The following is a 16,311-nucleotide window of genomic DNA, read 5'->3' as shown; positions in this document are numbered from 1 at the left end:
GCCATAGTTGTTTTGCCTTTGTGGCTTAGATGTATTCCATCATCATTGAAGCACTTGGGCCTGCATACCTCTTGGTGCAATTTGAAAAACCGAATGTCTCTTTGGCCTGCGATTAGTGAATTGTAGCTTTGGATTCTGTCATGTGTAACGTATAGCCTTTTCAAAACTGTGCACACTATTACATTCGGGTTTCTCGGCAGTGCTCGTAAGGCAGTAACAAAGTTGGTCAGTTGCGCCAGAACAGCACGTGGGGTTTCACCAGGATTTCCAAAGTGTGACAAGTTATTGCCTCCTGCACAGAAAATTATGTTCCTGTACGACTGCAACGTTGGCAGTAGTTCATAGAAATCAGTAATTACGCCGCCTGGCAACGAATAGACGACACAGTTATTTATACATATGCCATTGAGAATAGAGTCGCCGACTACCGCCGTGTTGATCTCAAGCTCGTTCGCAAAATTACTGTGCAAGATTTCAATTGTTCTCCGATCAGTTTCACGCTTTATTCTACTTTGTTGTTGCACCGGTGAAAACCTAGGCTTTAGCGGTCTCCTATCTGGTGCTGCAGAGTTATTTACATAAGTCGCTCCGATGCGCAAATCCATTAGCAATCTTGAATAAGCATTAAAAAGTGAACATAGACATCACTGCTTCATATATAATTTACCCTCTACATTTACTCTCTGAACCCCTCTACATTTACTCTCTGAACCAGGTATAGATATTAAATAGTATAGATATTATAGTACGCCCTTATTGGGTTCTGTCATATAGCCTATCAAGTCCGCCTTGACGACAGCTTTCCAACGATATAACTTTTGTATGGGTTATAAATATGCGTCGCGACGTGCTGCTCTGGCCGTGGTCGCACTCCGGACGTGCTCGTGTTCCTCTGGTTCCGTCCTCTGGTGTGGTCAAAGATTGACTAATCTATCGCGACGTGCTTGAAATGTGATGTGTTCCGTACAACTACAACGCATTCTATATTTGCCGCTCTCTGTCTGTTTCCTTTTGAAACTTTCTATTTCATTACACTTTCATCTTTATACATGCTTACCTCGACGAGGTAAGCGTCACAGCGTCCTTGCTGTCACTTGACCTGACAGCGCACGCATAAGCATGTCACGTGACCGGAAGGACGTCGTGAACGAAAATTTCACTACCTCATGTCAGTTAGCCCCTATAAAGATGATGTAAATTAAAAAGTGGTAAAAGTAATATATTCGAGAAGCTCTACAACTGGACATATAATAGAGATATATAAAAAAAGTTTGGTGGTGGTGGTGGTGGGGGGGGAGGGCGGGGGAGGTGATCGCGTTGGGACTGGGGGGCCTATGGTATGTGTCAGAAAAGGCTTATATCTCGAAAACTACTGATCCAAAATTAAAAAATGAATATGTTTTGGAATCAGCATGAATTGGGGCAGCAACCTAGTGTAAAAAATTGTTCGGAAAGTGAATTAATCAAAACTCGATTTTTGCCAATCTGGTTGAAATTGGCTAATTTTCACTAACATTTGGAAAATCTAAAAAATTAGGCCTTGAAACTAAACCGAAATTTTTTGACCCTTATATATTCGTAAAGAGTATTAAATGAGCAAGAAAATGATATAACATACTTGTAAAATCGATTTGAGACAAAAGAGTTATTAAACTAAACAACTTTGAAAATTTGAAAATTTCGCAAAAGTCGACCCTCATTTCGGCCTCTATATTGCTCTCGCATTCTCTTGTTTGGCATTACTTTAAAAAACAAATTATATGGTCATTGGAACCGTAAACTCTAATTTATTATGATACCAAAAAGTTGTATGTTTTTTGCTTTTAATTGGGAAAATTTAGTCGAAGTTCGACAAAAACAGCTAATTTTTGCCCCTAAATCAACAGTTTTTTTGGATTTTTCGGTTAGAAATAAAACAAATCGGACAAACGTCTGTATATTTTCAAAAAGTACAATATCACAGCAACAAAATGAGCTATTATAGATTTTCTAACTCCTCTTTGTCAAGAAATTATTAAGAAATGTTTTTATAGAAATTTGACATTTTCTTCATTTACTCAGAGATATCTTTAAAATTTTGTATAAAAAACGAAAGATTGCTAACTACTACTACACAAAGTCAGAAGCTACTCTAGCACGGCAATAAAATAGGCGAATGTAGAGTTTTCAACTTGGCCTCTTCAAAAAGTTATTAACAAACGTTTTTCAAGAAGGTCGACATTTTCTTAATTTACCTCGAGACATTTTTGAAGTTTTGTATAAAAATCAAAATATAACTAACTACTACTATAGATATTCAAAAACTGCAATAACACGGCAATAAAATGGACCATTGTAGAGTTTTTAACACGGCTTCTTCAAAAAGTTATTAACAAACGTTTTTCACCTTAAGCCTCATCGAGAGCGGATACTTTTTTGGAAGTAATTGAAAACTTGACCAAAATGGTTTGCTCAGTCCTTTTTTTTATTTCATCCCCAATTCTGGCTAAATTGAAGCCGGCACACCAAAAATCAGCACAATTGGACTAAAATTGACGATTTGGTCACTAAAACAATGTTCGGTGATACAAAAAATTCAGATTGTTTTTTTGGAACTAGGTTAAAACTTGTCCAATTTAGTTCGGTCAGTCCGAGTTTTTAAATTTGTCACCAGTTGTGGCCAAAGTGGAGCATATCCACCAAAAATGAGCACAATTGGACTAAAATTGACGATTTCGTGTCCAAAACAATATTCGGTGATCGAAAGAGTTAAGCCTCATCGAGCGCGGATACTTTTTAGGAAGTACTTGAAAACTTGTCCAAAATGGTTCGCTTAGTCCATTTTTTTATTTCATCACCAATTACGGCTAAAATGGAGCATACCCACCAAAAATGAGCACAATTGGACTAAAATTGACGATTTGGTCACCAAAACAATGTTCGGTGATAGAAAAAGTTCAGACACTTTTTTGGAACTAGGTAAAAACTTGTCCAAATTAGTTCGGTCAGTCCAAATTTTTAGTTTCATCACCAATTGTGGCTAAAATGGAGCATACCCACCAAAAATGAGCACAATTGGACTAAAATTGACGATTTCGTGTCCAAAACAATGTTCGGTGATCGAAAAAGTTAAGCCTCATCGAGCGCGGATACTTTTTTGGAAGTAGTTGAAAACTTGCCCAAAAAGGTTTGCTTAGTCCAAGTTTTTTATTTCATCACCAATTATGGCTAAATTGAAGCCTGCATACCAGAAATGAGCACAATTGGACTAAAATTGAGGAATTGGTTACCAAAACAATGTTCGGTGATAGAAAAAGTTCAGACACTTTTTTCGAACTAGGCAAAAACTTGTCCAAATTAGTCCGGTCAGTCCAAAATTTTAGTTTCGTCACCAATTGTGGCTAAAATGGAGCATACCCACCAAAAATGAGCACAATTGGACTAAAATTGACGATTTGGTCACCAAAACAATGTTCGGTGATAGAAAAAGTTCAGACACTTTTTTGGAACTAGGCAAAACTTGTCCAAATTAGTCTGGTCAGTCCAAATTTTTAGTTTCATCACCAATTGTGGCTAAAGTGGAGCATACCCACCAAAAATGAGCACAATTGGACTAAAATTGACGATTTGGTCACCAAAACAATGTTCGGTGATAGAAAAAGTTCAGACACTTTTTTGGAACTAGGTAAAAACTTGTCCAAATTAGTTCGGTCAGTCCAAATTTTTAATTTCACCACCAATTGTGGCTAAAATGGAGCATACCCACCAAAAATGAGCACAATTGGACTGAAATTGACGATTTGGTCACCAAAACAATGTTCGGTGATAGAAAAAGTTCAGACACTTTTTAGGAACTAGGTAAAAACTTGACTAAATTAGTTCGGTTAGTCCAAATTTTTAGTTTCATCACCAATTGTGGCTAAAATGGAGCATACCCACCAAAAATGAGCACAATTGGACTAAAATTGACGATTTCGTGTCCAAAACAATGTTCGGTGATCGAAAAAGTTAAGCCTCATCGAGCGCGGATACTTTTTTGGAAGTAGTTGAAAACTTGCCCAAAAAGGTTTGCTTAGTCCAAGTTTTTTATTTCATCACCAATTATGGCTAAATTGAAGCCTGCATACCAGAAATGAGCACAATTGGACTAAAATTGAGGAATTGGTTACCAAAACAATGTTCGGTGATAGAAAAAGTTCAGACACTTTTTTCGAACTAGGCAAAAACTTGTCCAAATTAGTCCGGTCAGTCCAAAATTTTAGTTTCGTCACCAATTGTGGCTAAAATGGAGCATACCCACCAAAAATGAGCACAATTGGACTAAAATTGACGATTTGGTCACCAAAACAATGTTCGGTGATAGAAAAAGTTCAGACACTTTTTTGGAACTAGGCAAAACTTGTCCAAATTAGTCTGGTCAGTCCAAATTTTTAGTTTCATCACCAATTGTGGCTAAAGTGGAGCATACCCACCAAAAATGAGCACAATTGGACTAAAATTGACGATTTGGTCACCAAAACAATGTTCGGTGATAGAAAAAGTTCAGACACTTTTTTGGAACTAGGTAAAAACTTGTCCAAATTAGTCCGGTCAGTCCAAATTTTTAGTTTCATCACCAATTGTGGCTAAAATGGAGCATACCCACCAATAATGAGCACAATTGGACTAAAATTGACGATTTGGTCACCAAAACAATGTTCGGTGATAGAAAAAGTTCAGACACTTTTTAGGAACTAGGTAAAAACTTGACTAAATTAGTTCGGTCAGTCCAAATTTTTAGTTTCATCACCAATTGTGGCTAAAATGGAGCATAAGCACCAAAAAATGAGCACAATTGGACTAAAATTGACGATTTGGTCACCAAAACAACGTTCGGTGATAGAAAAAGTTCAGACACTTTTTTGGAACTAGGCAAAACTTGTCCAAATTAGTCCGGTCAGTCCGAATTTCTAGTTTCATCACCAATTGTGGCTAAAATGGAGCATACCCACCAAAAATGAGCACAATTGGACTAAAATTGACGATTTGGTCACCAAAACAATGTTCGGTGATAGAAAAAGTTCAGACACTTTTTTTGGAACTAGGTAAAAACTTGTCCAAATTAGTCCGGTCAGTCCAAATTTTTAGTTTCATCACCAATTGAGGCTAAAATGGAGCATACCCACCAATAATGAGCACAATTGGACTAAAATTGACGATTTGGTCACCAAAACAATGTTCGGTGATAGAAAAAGTTCAGACACTTTTTTGGAACTAGGTAAAAAACTTGTCCAAATTAGTTCGGTCAGTCCAAATTTTTAGTTTCATCACCAATTGTGGCTAAAATGGAGCATACCCACCAAAAATGAGCACAATTGGACTGAAATTGACGATTTGGTCACCAAAACAATGTTCGGTGATAGAAAAAGTTCAGACACTTTTTAGGAACTAGGTAAAAACTTGTCCAAATTAGTTCGGTCAGTCCGACCTTTTAGTTTCATCACCAATTGTGGCTAAAATGGAGCATACCCATCAAAAATGAGCACAATTGGACTAAAATTGACGATTTGGTCACCAAAACAATGTTCAGTGATAGAAAAAGTTCAGACACTTTTTGGAACTATGTAAAAACTTGTCCAAATTAGTCCGGTCAGTCCAAATTTTTAGTTTCATCACCAATTGTGGCTAAAATGGAGCATACCCACCAAAAATGAGCACAATTGGACTAAAATTGACGATTTGGTCACCAAAACAATGTTCGGTGATAGAAAAAGTTCAGACACTTTTTTGGAACTAGGTAAAAACTTGTCCAAATTAGTTCGGTCAGTCCAAATTTTTAGTTTCATCACCAATTGTGGCCAAAATGGAGCATACCCTCCAAAAATGAGCACAATTGGACTGAAATTGACGATTTGGTCACCAAAACAATGTTCGGTGATAGAAAAAGTTCAGACACTTTTTAGGAACTAGGTAAAAACTTGTCCAAATTAGTTCGGTCAGTCCAAATTTTTAGTTTCATCGCCAATTGTGGCTAAAATGGAGCATACCCACCAAAAATGAGCACAATTGGACTAAAATTGACGATTTGGTCACCAAAACAATGTTCGGTGATAGAAAAAGTTCCGACACTTTTTAGGAACTAGGTAAAAACTTGTCCAAATTAGTCCGGTCAGTCCAAATTTTTAGTTTCATCACCAATTGTGGCTAAAATGGAGCATACCCTCCAAAAATGAGCACAATTGGACTGAAATTGACGATTTGGTCACCAAAACAATGTTCGGTGATAGAAAAAGTTCAGACACTTTTTAGGAACTAGGTAAAAACTTGTCCAAATTAGTTCGGTCAGTCCAAATTTTTAGTTTCATCACCAATTAAGGCTAAAATGGAGCATACCCACCAAAAATGAGCACAATTGGACTAAAATTGACGATTTGGTCACCAAAACAATGTTCGGTGATAGAAAAAAGTTCAGACACTTTTTAGGAACTAGGTAAAAACTTGTCCAAATTAGTCCGGTCAGTCCAAATTTTTAGTTTCATCACCAATTGTGGCTAAAATGGAGCATACCCACCAAAATTGAGCACAATTGGACTAAAATTGACGATTTGGTCGCCAAAACAATGTTCGGTGATAGAAAAAGTTCAGACACTTTTTTGGAACTGGGCAAAAACTTGTCCAAATTAGTCCGGTCAGTCCAAAATTTTAGTTTCATCACCAATTGTGGCTAAAATGGAGCATACCCACCAAAAATGAGCACAATTGGACTAAAATTGACGATTTGGTCACCAAAACAATGTTCGGTGATAGAAAAAGTTCAGACACTTTTTTGGAACTAGGCAAAACTTGTCCAAATTAGTCTGGTCAGTCCAAATTTTTAGTTTCATCACCAATTGTGGCTAAAGTGGAGCATACCCACCAAAAATGAGCACAATTGGACTAAAATTGACGATTTGGTCACCAAAACAATGTTCGGTGATAGAAAAAGTTCAGACACTTTTTTGGAACTAGGTAAAAACTTGTCCAAATTATTCGGTCAGTCCAAATTTTTAGTTTCACCACCAATTGTGGCTAAAATGGAGCATACCCACCAAAAATGAGCACAATTGGACTGAAATTGACGATTTGGTCACCAAAACAATGTTCGGTGATAGAAAAAGTTCAGACACTTTTTAGGAACTAGGTAAAAACTTGTCCAAATTAGTTCGGTCAGTCCAAATTTTTAGTTTCATCACCAATTGTGGCTAAAATGGAGCATAAGCACCAAAAATGAGCACAATTGGACTAAAATTGACGATTTGGTCACCAAAACAACGTTCGGTGATAGAAAAAGTTCAGACACTTTTTTGGAACTAGGCAAAAACTTGTCCAAATTAGTCCGGTCAGTCCGAATTTCTAGTTTCATCACCAATTGTGGCTAAAGTGGAGCATACCCACCAAAAATGAGCACAATTGGACTAAAATTGACGATTTGGTCACCAAAACAATGTTCGGTGATAGAAAAAGTTCAGACACTTTTTTGGAACTAGGTAAAAACTTGTCCAAATTAGTTCGGTCAGTCCAAGTTTTTAGTTTCATCACCAATTGTGGCTAAAATGGAGCATACCCACCAAAAATGAGCACAATTGGACTGAAATTGACGATTTGGTCACCAAAACAATGTTCGGTGATAGAAAAAGTTCAGACACTTTTTAGGAACTAGGTAAAAACTTGTCCAAATTAGTTCGGTCAGTCCAAACTTTTAGTTTCATCACCAATTGTGGCTAAAATGGAGCATACCCATCAAAAATGAGCACAATTGGACTAAAATTGACGATTTGGTCATCAAAACAATGTTCAGTGACAGAAAAAAGTTCAGACACTTTTTTGGAACTAGGTAAAAACTTGTCCAAATTAGTTCGGTCAGTCCAAATTTTTAGTTTCATCACCAATTGTGGCTAAAATGGAGCATACCCACCAAAAATGAGCACAATTGGACTAAAATTGACGATTTGGTCACCAAAACAATGTTCGGTGATAGAAAAAGTTCAGACACTTTTTTGGAACTAGGTAAAAACTTGTCCAAATTAGTTCGGTCAGTCCAAATTTTTAGTTTCATCACCAATTGTGGCTAAAATGGAGCATACCCTCCAAAAATGAGCACAATTGGACTGAAATTGACGATTTGGTCACCAAAACAATGTTCGGTGATAGAAAAAGTTCAGACACTTTTTAGGAACTAGGTAAAAACTTGTCCAAATTAGTTCGGTCAGTCCAAATTTTTAGTTTCATCGCCAATTGTGGCTAAAATGGAGCATACCCACCAAAAATGAGCACAATTGGACTAAAATTGACGATTTGGTCACCAAAACAATGTTCGGTGATAGAAAAAGTTCAGACACTTTTTCGGAACTAGGTAAAAACTTGTCCAAATTAGTCCGGTCAGTCCAAATTTTTAGTTTCATCACCAATTGTGGCTAATATGGAGCATACCCTCCAAAAATGAGCACAATTGGACTGAAATTGACGATTTGGTCACCAAAACAATGTTCGGTGATAGAAAAAGTTCAGACACTTTTTAGGAACTATGTAAAAACTTGTCCAAATTAGTTCGGTCAGTCCAAATTTTTAGTTTCATCACCAATTGTGGCTAAAATGGAGCATACCCACCAAAAATGAGCACAATTGGACTAAAATTGACGATTTGGTCACCAAAACAATGTTCGGTGATAGAAAAAGTTCAGACACTTTTTAGGAACTAGGTAAAAACTTGTCCAAATTAGTCCGGTCAGTCCAAATTTTTAGTTTCATCACCAATTGTGGCTAAAATGGAGCATACCCACCAAAAATGAGCACAATTGGACTAAAATTGACGATTTGGTCACCAAAACAATGTTCGGTGATAGAAAAAGTTCAGACACTTTTTTGGAACTAGGTAAAAACTTGTCCAAATTAGTTCGGTCAGTCCAAATTTTTAGTTTCATCACCAATTGTGGCTAAAATGGAGCATACCCTCCAAAAATGAGCACAATTGGACTGAAATTGACGATTTGGTCACCAAAACAATGTTCGGTGATAGAAAAAGTTCAGACACTTTTTAGGAACTAGGTAAAAACTTGTCCAAATTAGTTCGGTCAGTCCAAATTTTTAGTTTCATCACCAATTGTGGCTAAAATGGAGCATACCCACCAAAAATGAGCACAATTGGACTAAAATTGACGATTTGGTCACCAAAACAACGTTCGGTGATAGAAAAAGTTCAGACACTTTTTTGGAACTAGGCAAAAACTTGTCCGAATTAGTCCGGTCAGTCCGAATTTTTAGTTTCATCACCAATTGTAGCTAAAATGGAGCATACCCACCAAAAATGAGCACAATTGGACTAAAATTGACGATTTGGTCACCAAAATAATGTTCGGTGATAGAAAAAGTTCCGACACTTTTTGGGAACTAGGTAAAAACTTGTCCAAATTAGTCCGGTCAGTCCAAATTTTTAGTTTCATCACCAATTGTGGCTAAAATGGAGCATACCCACCAATAATGAGCACAATTGGACTAAAATTGACGATTTGGTCACCAAAACAATGTTCGGTGATAGAAAAAGTTCAGACACTTTTTTTGAACTAGGTAAAAACTTGTCCAAATTAGTTCGATCAGTCCAAATTTTTAATTCCATCACCAATTGTGGCTAAAGTGGAGCATACCTACCAAAAATGAGCAAAACTGGACTAAAATTGACGATTTCGTGTCCAAAACAATGTTCGGTGATCGAAAAAGTTCAGACACTTTTTTGGAACTAGGTAAAAACTTGTCCAAAATAGTTCGGTCAGTCCAAATTTTTAATTTCATCACCAATTGAGGCTAAAGTGGAGCATACCTACCAAAAATGAGCAAAACTGGACTAAAATTGACAATTTCGTGTCCAAAACAATGTTCGGTGATCGAAAAAGTTAAGCCTCATCGAGCGCGGATACTTTTTTGGAAGTAACTGAAAACTTCTCCAAAACGGTTCGCTCAGTCCATTTGTTTATTTAGTCCCCATTTATGGCTAACTTGGAGCCTGCACACCAGAAATGAGCACAATTGGACTAAAATTGACGATTTGGTCATCAAAACAATGTTCGGTGATAGAAAAAGTTCAGATACTTTTTTGGAACTAGGTAAAAACTTGTCCAAATTAGTCCGGTCAGTCCAAATTTTTAGTTTCATCACCAATTGTGGCTCAAATGGAGCATACCTACCAAAAATGAGCAAAACTGGACTAAAATTGACGATTTGGTCACCAAAACAATGTTCGGTGATAGAAAAAGTTCAGACACTTTTTTGGAACCAGGTAAAAACTTGTCCAAATTAGTTCGGTCAGTCCAAATTTTTAGTTTCATCACCACTTGTGGCTAAAATGGAGCATACCCACCAAAAATGAGCACAATTGGACTGAAATTGACGATTTGGTCACCAAAACAACGTTCGGTGATAGAAAAAGTTCAGACACTTTTTTTGAACTAGGCAAAAACTTGTCCAAATTAGTCCGGTCAGTCCAAATTTTTAGTTTCATCACCAATTGTGGCTAAAATGGAGCATACCCACCAAAAATGAGCACAATTGGACTAAAATTGACGATTTGGTCACCAAAACAATGTTCGGTGATAGAAAAAGTTCAGACACTTTTTTGGAACTAGGTAAAAACTTGTCCAAATTAGTCCGGTCAGTCCAAATTTTTAGTTTCATCACCAATTGTGGCTAAAATGGAGCATACCCACCAATAATGAGCACAATTGGACTAAAATTGACGATTTGGTCACCAAAACAATGTTCGGTGATAGAAAAAGTTCAGACACTTTTTTGGAACTAGGTAAAAACTTGTCCAAATTAGTTCGGTCAGTCCAAATTTTTAATTTCATCACCAATTGAGGCTAAAGTGGAGCATACCTACCAAAAATGAGCAAAACTGGACTAAAATTGACAATTTCGTGTCCAAAACAATGTTCGGTGATCGAAAAAGTTAAGCCTCATCGAGCGCGGATACTTTTTTGGAAGTAACTGAAAACTTGTCCAAAACGGTTCGCTCAGTCCATTTGTTTATTTCGTCCCCATTTATGGCTAACTTGGAGCCTGCACACCAGAAATGAGCACAATTGGACTAAAATTGACGATTTGGTCATCAAAACAATGTTCGGTGATAGAAAAAGTTCAGATACTTTTTTGGAACTAGGTAAAAACTTGTCCAAATTAGTTCGGTCAGTCCAAATTTTTAGTTTCATCACCAATTGTGGCTAAAATGGAGCATACCCACAAAAAATGAGCATAATTGGACTAAAATTGACGATTTGGTCACCAAAACAATGTTCGGTGATAGAAAAAGTTCAGACACTTTTTTGGAACTAGGTAAAAACTTGTCCAAATTAGTTCGGTCAGTCCAAATTTTTAATTTCATCACCAATTGTGGCTAAAGTGGAGCATACCTACCAAAAATGAGCAAAACTGGACTAAAATTGACGATTTCGTGTCCAAAACAATGTTCGGTGATCGAAAAAGTTAAGCCTCATCGAGCGCGGATACTTTTTTGGAAGTAATTGAAAATTTGTCCAAAATGGTTCGCTCAGTCCATTTGTTTATTTCGTCCCCATTTATGGCTAACTTGGAGCCTGCACACCAAAAATGAGCACAATTGGACTAAAATTGACGATTTGGTCATCAAAACAATGTTCGGTGATAGAAAAAGTTCAGATACTTTTTTGGAACTAGGTAAAAACTTGTCCAAATTAGTTCGGTCAGTCCGTATTTTTAAATTTATCACAAATTGTGGCTAAAGTGGAGCATACCCACCTAAAATGAGCACAATTGGACTAAAATTGACGATTTCGTGTCCAAAACAATGTTCGGTGATTAAAAAAGTTAAGCCTCATCGAGCGCGGATACTTTTCTGGAAGCAGTTGAAAAGTTGCCCAAAATGGTTTGCTCAGTCCAAGTTTTTTATTTCATCACAATTATGGCTAAATTGAAGCCTGCATACCAAAAATGAGCACAATTGGACTAAAATTGAGGATTTGGTCACCAAAACAATGTTCGGTGATAGAAAAAGTTAAGATACTTTTTTGGAACTAGGTAAAAACTTGTCCAAATTAGTTCGGTCAGTCCGATTTTTTAATTTTATCACCAATTGTGGCTAAATTGGAGCATATCCACCAAAAATGAGAACAATTGGACTAAAATTGACGACTTCGTGTCCAAAACAAGGTTCGGTGATCGAAAAAGTTATGCCTCATCGAGCGCGGATACTTTTTTGGAAGTAATTGAAAACTTGCCCAAAATGGTTTGCTCAGTCCATTTTTTTTATTTCATCCCCAATTATGGCTAAAATGGAGCCTGCACACCAAAAACGATTACAATTGGACTAAAATTGACGATTTTGATGCCTCTTTATGAGCAAAGCTGATTTTTGTCCTTAGATAAGATATGATATCAGCGTAGCTATCCTCTTTTCGTGCAGAGAGCTTCGATGCCAGTTGTTTCAGCGCTTTTGAAGCTGATGGGCCAGCTCCACCAGTGCATGAGAAGACAAGCGGACAAAATGTTGCTTTCTCAACCTCAGTTATATTTTGTTCTTCTTAATAGATTCATGGTATTTGTAGGCTTCGCTACTGCTTTCAGTGCAACTTTGCCAGCGGGTTAAAAATTTTCACATCGAAATAGGTTTTCTTGAACCTCGATTCCCAAAGTCCGTTGGCTTTGACATCAAATCTTGCATCATTATTATTATTGTTATTACTATTATTATTATTATTATTATTATTATTATTATTATTATTATTATTATTATTATTATTATTATTATTATTAGTATTATTATTATTATTATTATTATTATTATTATTATTATTATTATTATTATTATTATTATTATTATTATTATTATTATTATTATTATTATTATTGTTATTAATATTATTATTGTTATTATTTTTATGGTCCGAAATGGTTCGCTCAGTCCATTTTTTTTTTATTTCGTCCCCAATTATGGCTAAAATGGAGCATACCCACCAAAAATGAGCACAATTGGTAAATTCTAATTTTTTTAGAATAGCGGTAAATTTAGCGGTGAATTTTTGTAAGAACTGCAATTTTTAGCGCTGGAAACAACTTCTTTACGGTATAAGGGTTGAAAATAATTTCACCGCATAAAAATTTTTTCTCGCCTCATTCATCACATATACCGCGAATCTTACACTTTTTGTTCAAATTCACCGCTAATCTCACGTCTTTTTGCGATTTTTAGCGGTGAAACCTTGACCCGAGTGGACCAATTTTTTAGATTGAACAAATGACATTTGTTGTAGCATGTCCTTGCTTTTTTAGTTTAATACTCCATCAACAATTATGTTTTTCATCGACAATTTAATTTCTCTATGTTTCCCAAAAAAAAGAGCTGGCAAATTCCAAAACAACTGATATTGATCCAGCCAAATTCCAGCACGTATTTTTAGTTCCAGCCAAATTCCAGGACGTATGTTTAGTTCCAGCCAAATTCCAGGACGTGTGTTTTAGTTCCAGCCAAATTCTAGGACGGTTGCTTTAGTTCCAGCCAAATTCCAGAACATCACATTGGGTCCAGACAAATTCTTTTCATACCCAATATCTGTCGAGGACAGTCTTTTCATACCCAATATCTGTCGAGGACGGTCTTTTAATAATTCCAGGTCTCGACTTGGGTACGACAAACAATTTGTGCAGACTATCCTCTAAGAGTTCGTTCTTCAGATCGATTTGGATGACGCTTCTATTTCCATAAATCGATTACTCATTTTGATGTCTGACAAAAAAAACAATCCAGGCAAAGCAGCCTTTGATAATTTTTGTTTACCAGTGCAAAATTTGTTTTTTTTTACCTTTGTTGTGTAGAGTAAACCATAAGCGCATCAAGGCAGTGGATTGAAACTGTTGCATTTTTTATGAGTTTATGGCAAAGGATCTTGAAAACATGGAACTAAAGCCCGACCTGGCAAAACGCATTTGGTATTTGAATGATGAATGGTTGCATAAGGTCAGAAGTACAGATTGAGGAAACATTATAGACCCTACTCGAAAATGATAAGAAAGGTTGGTCTTTTGACGGGAAGACAAATATGATTTTGGGTCCACAGCAGAAATTCAGCCTTTTGATAGAGAGCTGAAAACCAATTTAGACGACAATTTCAAACTCAATAGAGATTCAATAGGAACCAAAACATGCGTTGCATCGCGTTTGAAAAATGAGATTATTCAAAAAAACAGAAATTAAACTAAACACTACCTGCTAGATTTGATTAATTTCTATTACCTTCAATGTGTCTGGAGTGTTTGTGAAGATTTTGAGGTGCACTAAAACTGTCACACGAAAAATGTTTGAAAATTTTTGACAATTGTCTACGATAGGCCCAAACTCTAGTTCGTCAGCATTCATTGAGTAGACAGTTAATTTTTTTTTCAAATTGAAAGAAGACTGGATATCCGACAAGGGAAAAGGCCCCATTAGCATTGCTGTTTTTTTTAAAAAAAAACAAGCACGCATTCAGGAGCACCTCCAATTCAGGCTCGTAGAAAAACTGCTCTTTTTGTTTTTCTGGCCTTCTGGATATTATCGGTGGTCTCATAATGACATTATGCCGCAGATGGAGAGATGGCATTGCCAGACATGAAATATTAAGCAACCGTGTGGCCACAGTGTTGTTAAATGACTGACTTATCTCAATTGTACTATGATGGCAGAAAAATGCCTGATGACATTTTTCTGCCACTATGGGTTCAGGTCAATCTTCTACTCTTGTTTCTTTTCTGCAAAAAACATTTTCAATATTGTCAATATGCTGTTGAAACATTGAAAAATTGAATTAGCTGTGGATAAAAAACAAAGAAGGCAAAAGAAATATTGTTCCCGCCATACTTTGGCTCCAATGGAGAATGATCCCTTCAAAAAAAATTCTGGTCATCCGGGTCGTCAACGATTTCAATGCAATTTTTCTTGTGTTATCCAGCGATAAGTTGTCCCACACAGCAAGAAACTTCAATTTATGTCTAATAGTAAAAATTGTTTGTTTTTTAAAAACAACAAAATGATTTTTTTATTTCTCCGTTTTCATGTGCCCTTCCAAAAAACCCTCTCTCTTTCTGCATGATTGGGTTTCCGTTTGTTTTTTTTATTTTTTAATTGTTTCAAATGTGGTGCATCTGAGACTTTATGAAGGTTTTTGTTTCTGGAAAATGTAGAATCCATTCCTTTACGCGCCTAACTGTAAAGAAAACTGGTTGAAAACTGGCCAACTGTTTTCCTTTAAGTTTAAGAGACCCAAGAAGTCATGTCAATAAAAGAGGACACGGTACAAAAAATTTCAGTGGTTTGTTGTGGACAATCGTGTATTCTAAAACTTGCCTTGATGCGGATTTTGTAGTAATAGAAGTTCTTTTTATGGAAAAATAGTTTTTTAACCATTTTATTATTTTTAATTATGAAATCGATGCAACATTTAAATGAAGTTCCGAAATAAAAACTTTGTTGACCTAAGCACCTGCTTAGTTAATGAAGTGCGATCAGGTCTTGAACAAAAATGTCATAAAATTTTTGCTCCGTAATGATTCAAGCACTGACTCATGTAAATTTTTTTTACTTGACACACGTGCGTTCATACTGATTTTACAATTCTCAGACTTAAGCCAATTCATATTTTCTTCTTGCCGGATTGGCGCCAATTCTGACAATGACCAGACTTGCTCAATTTCTGAACCACGGCGGTTTCGTTTGAAAGTGTTTTAGGGAAATTATTAGCAAAATGCCCCTCCAATAAAAATTGCCGGAAAATACTTAGTTAAGGTTTTGCTAAATTTCTGGTACTGTTAAAAACACATTTTTAGAACTTTTTAAAATCATTTGACTATACTTCTACTTTTAAGACCCTGAATATAAGAAAAATAATTATTTCATTTTCCGGCTACAGCTCGTTATAGCTAAAGTTACTTCTTTTGCAATAACGATACAATTTATTGCTTATATGTTGGGTTTAAGTTGCTAAATAAAAATTTGATTGCTTTCCAAATTTGGAAACCACTTGAAAAACACAAACTGGCCATCAAATTATAAAGAGTGAATTATTTAATTGAATTAATGTACGCATTTTTTTTGCTTATCTCCGTTTAATCATTAATTATCATGTTTTATTAAATTCACTGATTTGAATAATGCTAATAGTTTGGAGAAGTATGACCCAATACGGCAAAGAAAATACTAGAATTTTCAGAAACAAACTTTATTAAAACTGCAATGAAAATGAAAATTCAAAAACGTATTCTAGAGTTTACATCGCTCTCAGAGCTTGTTCTGCTATGTGTATATTTGTATCTAATAGT

This window comes from Convolutriloba macropyga, chromosome 15, assembly GCF_964194025.1.
Source record: "Convolutriloba macropyga chromosome 15, txConMacr16.3, whole genome shotgun sequence".
In the NCBI taxonomy this organism is placed as follows: Eukaryota; Metazoa; Xenacoelomorpha; order Acoela; family Convolutidae; genus Convolutriloba; species Convolutriloba macropyga.
Note: the sequence above shows the minus strand (reverse complement) of the source record.